Source organism: Chinchilla lanigera, unplaced genomic scaffold (genome assembly GCF_000276665.1).
Source record: "Chinchilla lanigera isolate Chin_1 unplaced genomic scaffold, ChiLan1.0 scaffold00105, whole genome shotgun sequence".
Classification (NCBI taxonomy): Eukaryota; Metazoa; Chordata; class Mammalia; order Rodentia; family Chinchillidae; genus Chinchilla; species Chinchilla lanigera.
The window spans coordinates 887,093-895,924 of NW_004955506.1; the positions used below are offsets into that span (position 1 = coordinate 887,093).

The following is an 8,832-nucleotide window of genomic DNA, read 5'->3' on the forward strand; positions in this document are numbered from 1 at the left end:
GGAAAACAAATAAATAAAAATCCCCCTTTCCTTCTCTTCTTCCTCCCTCCACCGATCTCTTGATCCCCCTCCCATGTTTTTGGTCCGTGTCTGCAGTACATGTTTCCATTCCTTGTGTAAACTTGCTCCAAGTTCATAATGAATACCAATTCCTTTCTTCATCCCCTCTCCCTCTTCCCTAACCCCCCTCCATTTCTTGATCCCCTTCCCTTTGAGAACACTCTATCTCCCTACTTCCTATTATCTTTCATTTTGCTCTTTACTTTTACTCTGGGTTTCTCATATAAGAGAAACCATATGACCTTCAGCAGACGAATAGATAAAGAATTTGGTATTTATACACAGTAGAGTACTACTCCGTCGTAAATTTGAGTCATTTGTAGCAAGATGGATGCACCTTAAGATCCTAATGTTAAATGAAATAAATCAGACACACAAGCTTAAATGTATTTTTTCTTCAATCAGATTTTATTGGTACGTTTTAGATATACATAAGGATCACATTCATCATAGAGAATTTGTACCTGTACCTGATATAACTTGATTCTTTTTTCCCATTCCCCTCTCCTCCCCTCAACCCTTCCTCCCCTCCCCATTTACAAAAGCTTTGTTTCCATTTTTCGTTTCCTCACTTTTTTTTACTTTTCCCTTCTTTCCTTTCTTCCTCCCTTCCCTTGTTTCCCTCCCTGTTTGAACATTAACTGTATATATAGTTTTTAAAGTGTATATTATTGAAGATTGCTAAAAGAATAGATTTTAAGCATCTGCACCACAAAAAATGATGTGACCTAGTGCACGTTAAGTAGTTTAACCTAATCATTCCATAATGTATTTCAAAACATGTAAATGATATACAATTTTGACAATTAAAAAAATAAATGTTAGTGTCGGGGATATAGCTCAGTGGCACAGCGCCTGCCTGGCAAGTGTAAGGTCCTGAGTTTGATTTCTGGCACGATAGATAGATAAATAAATAAATACATAAATACATAAATAAATAACAAACAAAAATTTTAATGCTACTGTTTGGGGGAGAGCGTGAAACAACCCAAATGAAAAAGTGTCTGAAACTAGGGACGCAGTTCAGTGGTACAGCGCTTGCCTAGCATGCAGGAAGCCCTGGAGCGCGGAGGTGGACCGAACACTTGTTCTGCTCAAAAGAAGAAAGTTCTCAGTATCACTAGTGATAGGAAAAAGCGAATTAAAACCTAATGAGATACCACTTCCTCTCTGTTACGATGGCTTACAAGAAAGCCACAGAAGCTGGCATCACCCAGCGCTACTGAGGCAGGGAGGCACTGGGCTTCTGGACGTTGCCAGCAGTGTGCAGTGTCGCAGGCACGGCGGACACCTCCCTCAGCGTCCTGTTCACGACACTCGGAAAGGTCCACGCACCCGAGGCGTCCCAGAGGGCGCCCGCCTCATGGGGCTCCGGGCTCCGTCCCCAAGGGTAATGGGGTCGGGTTGGGGTCATCTGCGCTTTCTGTCCAAGGCTGGGCCTTGCAGCCGGAGGGTCTGCAGCCTCATCCCTCACCCCGCGAGGGTCTCCTTCACAGAGACTTGCGCTGGAGCAGAGACGGCGTAGAGGACGCGACACACCCCAGACCGAGCAGGTCCAGGGCTGTCCCACGTGAGCCGCCGTAGCCAAGACTGCTCGGCTCCCACACCTCCACCCCCAGGCACATGATGTCATCTGGCCAATCACAGAAGGACAGGATTGGGGCGAAGGTAGGCACTTGAGTTGAGCCAGTGAGCGCTAACCCTTGCGTATTTGCGGTGGAACGAGCTAGGTGTAAGGTTCTTGCGAGGTTCTTGAGGTCGTCAGCGGAACGCATCTTGTGGCATGAAGTTTACCGAGCGGCCAACAAATGTTCTAAGGAAAGGCCAGGACAATCGAATACCTCCATCGGTTACCGGCCGGGGCGTGAGGACCCTGGCGGGCGTTCTGGGTGATTGTCATCCTCGAAGAGCACCGGCCGTTCTTATCGCGAGTGGGTCTGGGGTCCTGACTTAGGGAGTCCCTCGGCCTGCGTGCTGGTGACAGATCAGGTGACTCTCGTTGTCACTTAGGGAAAGGCCGGCTGCGCGGCCCTGGGCAGTCGACTGAGGACACCATCTGGCCCCGAGACCCCCTCAACCCGAGGGCAGGAGGCATGGCCAGGTACAACATGGGACGCCCAGGAACACTCTATTAATTAATTAATTAATTGATGCTGGGGATTGAACCCAGGGCTTTTTCAGCCAGCTACACCCCCATCCTTTTTTCAATTTATTGAAACAAGGTCTCCTTAAGTCTCTCAGTTGCTCAAACTTGATCCTTCTGTTTTAGCCTCCTAGAGTGCTGGGATTACAGATGTGTGCCCGTGCCACCACACGGGCCCTGGGGACACTTATAAACAGATTTACTGAGCTACAATGCACTTCCTACAAAACACACTTAAAAGTGCACAGACCACTGTCTTCAGCATATTCAGAATCGTGGAGATTGTTCCCTATAGCTAATTTTAATTTTTTCTTTCTTTCTTTCTTTGGAGACCGGGTCTCACTATGCAGTTCAGGCTGGCCTTGAGCTCACTTTGTAGCACAGGCTGATCTCAAACTCGCAATGATCCTCCTGCCTCAGCCTCCTGAGTGCTGGAATTACAGGCGTGCACCACCATGCCTGGTTAATTTTCATTTTTGTGCACCAGAAAGAACCTTGTACCTATTAGCAGTCACACTCCACCTTTTTCCCCACAGCCAAAGAATTTGTCAGTCCTTATGGATTCTCTACATCACATAGGACAGACTTATGCTAAAAAAAAAAAAAAAAAAAAAAAAAAAAGTGTATCTGAAGTACAAATCTGTCTGGTCATCCTATACAGTATTTTTATTTGCTAAATTTGGCCACCGAGATGGGTATCTGAGCGCCCTCTTGTGGAAAGTGAACTGTGCCCAGGAGTGTTTGCTCAGGGTGCACTTGCACACACACACTTTTGGATTTCCAAGAAAACAGCCTCAAAAAAAGTAGGCTGTGCTCGGGAATGTCCCAGGCACAGTCCTCCATGGAAGGTTCTGGGCTCAGGGTTAATGCCAGGAGAGGAGCAGTTAGGACAATTTTAGGTCTAATAGGCCCAGAAGATCTTCATGAGTATATTATTGCTCCAAATTGTTGCTTCCTCTTTCTTTCCTTTTTTTTTTTTTTTTTTTTTTGAGATAGGGTTTCACTATGTAGTGCAGGCTGGCCTGGAACTCACGGTAATCCTCCAGCCTCAGCCTCCCAAGTGCTGTGATTACAAACATGCACCACCACACCCGGCTGTTCCTCCTGTATTTCTCATTCTCTCTAGGTATTTATAAATAGTTTGTACTCATGTTTCTTAAATCATGACATTTCAATTTGTTGTTATTTTCTAACCATATCCCACTATTTCACAGGGGGGACTATGTGGCTGGTGCCTCAGAACAGCCAGGCCTGTGGTTCTCCTGAGGGATTCAACAGCTGTTGGCACGAAGCCATGCTCTGCAGCTTTCCCTCTTGGCCTTCTCAGTATGTAGCAGGAAATGCTGTCATCCCACCGGCCAGTATACTTCAGTTTGTTAGTCTGCCAGATAATAGTTCCTGTTCCAGTTCCACTTGCTTGTGTCTCTTAGAAGTGGCCAGTCACTGTGATGCACAGCTTGTCACTATGATGCACATTGTATAAACCAATCCCCAATTGACAAGCCATTCTGCTTTTGTACTTCCTGCTTGCTTATCCAATATAAGCCCTAGACCACCAGAGATCAGCGCCTGATCAGGGCCTGATCTCTATCAGTGCCTGTTGTAAATAAATCTGCCTCCAAATCCTGGGTGTTGTTTCAGTGTTTCTGCTTGCTGTTGGAAGTACACAGCCAGTTTTCTTCTTTCTTTTAATGAACCTGCTGTATACAGTCCCTGGGTCATGGAATATGATCACGATTCCCAACAGCAAGGCCATCTCTGGTTTCATCTATTTATATTTTACTCCCTCACTCCTTCCATCTATTTTCCTGACCCACAGCAACCCTTTTGGTGCATTGTGTGTGTGTCCTTTTTCATCTCCAGAGTATAAATTTAAATATATTCTTACTATAATTACTAGGAGTAAGAAGACTGTTATGGGAACAATCAGAAACCTAAAGTATGGGGCTGGGGATTTAGCTCAGCAGCATGGCGCCTGCCTGGCAAGCACAAGGTCGTAAGTTTGATTCCTGGTACCAAAGAAAAGAAAGAAACCTAAAGTAATTTTTAAAATTTTTGGATAAAAGTTCTCTAGTAGATAGCAGAGCTCCCACGTACCCCACACTCACTGGTCCTCTTAGCATAGTTTCTTTGTTTGTTGACATCATTAAAGTCTATATTGATGCTTCCTCCATTTTACCTGAGGTGCTTTTTCTGCATGATCCCCTCTAGACTCCCACAGGACCTTTCATCCTCCTGTCGCCTTAGGCTCTTTTTTTCCCACTGTCCTATGGGTATTTAATTCATTGCTCACTTATATTTTCATGTTAGCACAGGTTTATGACAATGTAACCCCATCAGAAAATGGAGTCTCTGTATTCAAAAACACTGTACAAAATGCTTCGTTGTTAAGAAAAAAAGGCGAAGTACAGCTCAAGGAAACCAAATGGGCCTTATGCTCACAGCTCAGCTAGGTCTATGTGTTTTATTAAAGTTTCATCACATTTCTCAAACATCAAACATTGGTCCTGATGGATACTGATAAAAGAGATTGTATACATGTATCCCCAGGCTCTTTCTTTGTGTGTTTCATCTTCACAGTTGGGAGCATAGGTCAGATGTTTTGTAAATCACTTCTGGGATTTGCCTGATGTTTTCCTGAGAATTAAAATGGTTTGAGATGTTTGGAAAGGAAGATGACTTAAGTAAAGTGCCCTTTTCTTCCTGTCATCTCAAGGGTCCCTGCTGTCACCATGCTGTCCACCTGGCTGAGGTCCCACTTGTCAGGTCTCTCCCTGCTCTTTCCATACTACATTCTTTTGGTGGGAAATCACTATGTGTGACCTAAGTGAAGGGTCAGGGAGTCAGGCTTCCCTTCCTCAAGGACAGGACATCTACATAAATTAGGTGGCATCTTTTGCATGCAGAATTTGTAACTGCTACATACTTTTTTTCTGTTTTGTGGTACAGGGTATCAAACTCAGGGCCTGGTACATAGTACTGCATTAGAAGCTTTTTAATTAAAAACAAAATAAATGATATCTGTTGTATGCTATACAGTGCTTTTCTGTGCCAATTGAGTTACCTTTTGGATTTTTTTCCTTTAGTTTATTCATGGAAGAATTGCACTGATATTGTCTGATATTAAACTAGAGAAACCTGAACTGTGGGGTCCATTTCTCAGATATAGTTGGCTACAGTTTCATAATACTTTGTTTCAGATGTTTTTGTGCCTAATTCCCAGTGAACTGGGCCTCCCCAGCCCTTCGTTTGTGCATGTCTAGTTTGGCATCACACAGCCCCAACTTCATAAACTGAGCTGGACACATCCCTCTCCTTTTTACTTTCTGGAACATTGTGTCCATGGCAGGAATTTGCTGGTCCCTGGAGCTAGGTGGAACTGGTCTGAGCTGCAGGAAGACGCTCCTCCAACCACTTCACCACTTTTTCTTCTGCTCTGTTTTTTGCTTCCTTTTGCTCTTAGTTTTATCATTTTATAGTTTTCCAGGAATGTATCTACTTCATTTAGGTTTTCAATTTTATAAGTGTATTAATGTTCTAATTCTGTTTAAAAATCTGTGCTGTGCCTGCTGTTTCCTTTCCTGTGTGTTGTTGTGTCTGTGAGTTCTGCTTTTCTGCCTTTGTTCTTGCTTCCCCGTGCTTGTCCTTCTAGGGCCTGGCTCTTCCCTTTCTCCTCCTCCCTACCCTGTTGACCTCTGCTCTCCTAAATTTTTCCTCCTTGTTTCTTTGGTTTGCTCTGAATCGAATTTCTGGAGCTGATGTTTAGTTGAAGCAAAACTAGTCTTGAGTCAGCCGGCTTTGCCATTCTACCCCTTTCTTGGTGATTTTATTTTTTGAGGTAGGGTTTCACTATGCACTTCAGGCTGGCCTTGAATTCACTTTGTAGCCGAGGCTGCCTTTGAACTCAGCAATCGTCCTGCCTCAGCCTCCTGAGTGCTGGGATTACAGGTGTGAGCCACCATACCCGGCTCATTTTATTTTTTTTTGTAATGCTGGGGAGTGAACCCAGTATCTCCACACTGACCCACATCCCCTGCCCTTTTTTATCTTTTATTTTGAGACAGGGTCTTGCTAAGTCATTAAGTTGCCTAGGCTGGGCTCCAACTTGTGACACTCCTGCCTCGGCCTCCCAGAGTGCTGGGATTATAGGCAGGTGCCTCACCCTCTTTGGTGATCATTTTTAACAATTGTGACAGCTCCTTTCTCCAGCACCTGTATCGTACCCTATGCTAGACCTAGAACACCCACCCCTAGCCTCCCAGAAGGTACCACGAGCCCTGTTTGAGAGATTTGTTCCTTGCCTTGAACTGATCCAGAAGTTTCTCAGCCTTTGCCCCAGTATCTGGGTCACCTCTCCCCTTGGCCTCCTGCTGAGCTGAAGGGGATGCCCTGCCTGGAAGAGTCAGCAGAGAAGCGAGGTGCAGGGGTTTCACCGGCAGCCAAGGCTTTGGCCCCTACTGCCTCAGGGACAGCTGCAGGGGAGGGCTGTAGTGCCTCCCGGTTGAGGGGCCAGGAAGTTCCCCAGGAGTGCTCCCCTGAGGTAGCTGGCAGGCTGGGGGGGAAAGGGAAAAGCTCAGCAGGTGACTCACTGCCCAGTCACTGCATCACAGCCCCAGAGGCTGATGAGCAGGGAGGGGGTTGCTGGATGCAGAGCCAGATGGGAGTGCTCCTGTTGGCCCGTGGGTGCCTGGACATGGCAGTGGCCCAGGCTGGGCCTCTCAACTGGGTCTGTGCCAGTCAGAAGAGAGGAATGAGAGATCCCCAGGGGACAAGGATAGGTGTGAGCCTCCCAGCTTTGCCCTACCAACCTCCCCATTGGTGTGGAGGAAATGGGGGCAGCAGCAAATGCCCAAGTGGAGCAGTGCATCTGGGGTCACCCTGACTTCCTTCAGGCCAGACCAGGCCTGCAGCAGCCCCAGTCATGTAGGCCTTACCCCATAGCCTGTCTTGTCATGGCATCTGGGATGGTATCTAGAGCTGAGGCCATCCATCAAGAAGGGGCTTGCGGGGGCAGGGCTGGGGTAGAACTTGTGCCTGGCAAGAATGGCCCAGAAGGACAGGAGGTGGCAAGTGGTGGGACAAAGGGAGCCCATGCCCATACAGCCAGCCCAGACGTAGCCCAGGCAAGGAGCTGCCCCAGCAGCTGCCCCCCACCCCTGTGCCTACCCAGTGCTCACTGGCAGCCACTTAAGGTTGGAGGCCGAGGGCACTCACATTTGTGAGCTTTGGCTCCTGACAGACAGCGGGACCATGGTACATGTCACAGAGCACTGCTGTGAGATCAGTGAAATGCCCAGTCTGGCCCAGGGGAATGGAGGTGAGGCCACAAGCTCTAGTTCATGCAGCAGGGGACAGAGACTGCCCAGTGGACACCCAGCACCAGGGGCTTAGACATCTTGCCCAGAATGAAAGAGAAGGCTGGAAGCTGCTCTTCTGCTAGGGCAGGGCCAGGACAGCGCCAGCAGCCACTTTGCCCACTGTGCGGGGGCTTCTGATGCTTCCAGGCAGTGGTCAGGACAGGTTTGGACAGCAGGTTTCCCCACAGTGGCTGGAGCCTGAGTCTGGGCAAAGTTCTTGACAGGGGACAGTGGCTGGAGCCTGAGTCTGGGCAAAGTTCTTGACAGGGTCTTCAAGTACCTCAAGCTCCCATGTACCCAGAGCCCAGACCCCAGTGTAACTGGCCCTGCCTGCCCTCCACCCACTCCAGGGGTCCCCTGTGCATGCAGCTGAGGTAGCCCTTGGCACACCTCCCCTGTGTAGCCTTCACACCTCCCAACAGTAATGCAGCTCAGCCCTGGAGGGTTCTCAGCCCTCTTCTGCCTCTGGAGGTCACCATCTTGTAGAGGTCATGCTGTCCATGCTACAGAGGGCAGCAGTAAGGACACATCATCCCCACCAGCATGGAATACTGGGTTCTTGTCCAGAAAAGAAAGTGTATGACCGTATCCTGTGTGCTAGCCCCAGGCACACAGAGTGGGGCAGAAGCCAAGGACCTTGGGTAATGTCAGGAGAACCATGGAGAAGCCAAGCCATCAAGGCTACATGACCTGCCTGAGGCTGAAGGCATGGGACACCAGCCTCCAATACCACCTAGGCAGAGGGCACATGTGCTCTTGAGCTATGGGACACGGTGCTGGGCCAGGGGACTCTGGGACACCTCCAGCCACAAGGACTGGAGCTATCCCAGCCCAAGGGGCCAGTCAGGCTGAAGAGTTCAGATATGGGAAATAAAGGGCCCACTCCCTACCACTCCCCAGCTCAAACTTGGAATGTCAGCTCCAAACCAGCACTGTTCAGTTTGGCCCCTGCCTCAAAAAAGCCTACACTTGTGTAACACCTTAGCCCCACCCAGGCTGGCACAGTGCAGGCCTCTGCCCCATCCACCTGGCCTCTTCAGAGCTCATACCTCATCTGACTGAGTAAACAGCCCCAGCAGGGGTCCAGCCCACCAAGGCCTCCTCTGTCTAACCAGGCTGTTAACCCAGGAATGGGCCTGGCAGGGGTCCTCTCTGCTTTGTCCCTACTGACAGTTGCGACCAGACCCTTCTCTGTGGTGGTAGTCACATATCCTGGGGAGCAAAATCAGCCAAAGATGAGACCACTGATCTCTGACAACATGCCCAGTTGGG

At 48.4% G+C, this 8,832-nt stretch overlaps 2 long non-coding RNA genes across 2 annotated transcripts in view; one reads left to right on the forward strand and one right to left on the reverse strand.

Annotated features, from left to right (window-relative positions):
* The first annotated feature begins 1,879 nt into the window (after window positions 1–1,879).
* LOC102012008 lies at window positions 1,880–3,831 on the forward strand. Its single transcript, XR_264312.2, has 2 exons — window positions 1,880–2,161; window positions 3,418–3,831. It is a non-coding gene; the product is annotated as an uncharacterized LOC102012008 (long non-coding RNA).
* An 810-nt stretch (window positions 3,832–4,641) lies between these two features.
* Window positions 4,642–8,832, reverse strand: part of LOC102012223 — a 7,336-nt gene continuing 3,145 nt past the window's right edge. Inside the window, exon 3 of the long non-coding RNA XR_264313.2 lies at window positions 4,642–4,840. This is a non-coding gene — a long non-coding RNA (uncharacterized LOC102012223). The remainder of the gene's footprint in view (window positions 4,841–8,832) is intronic.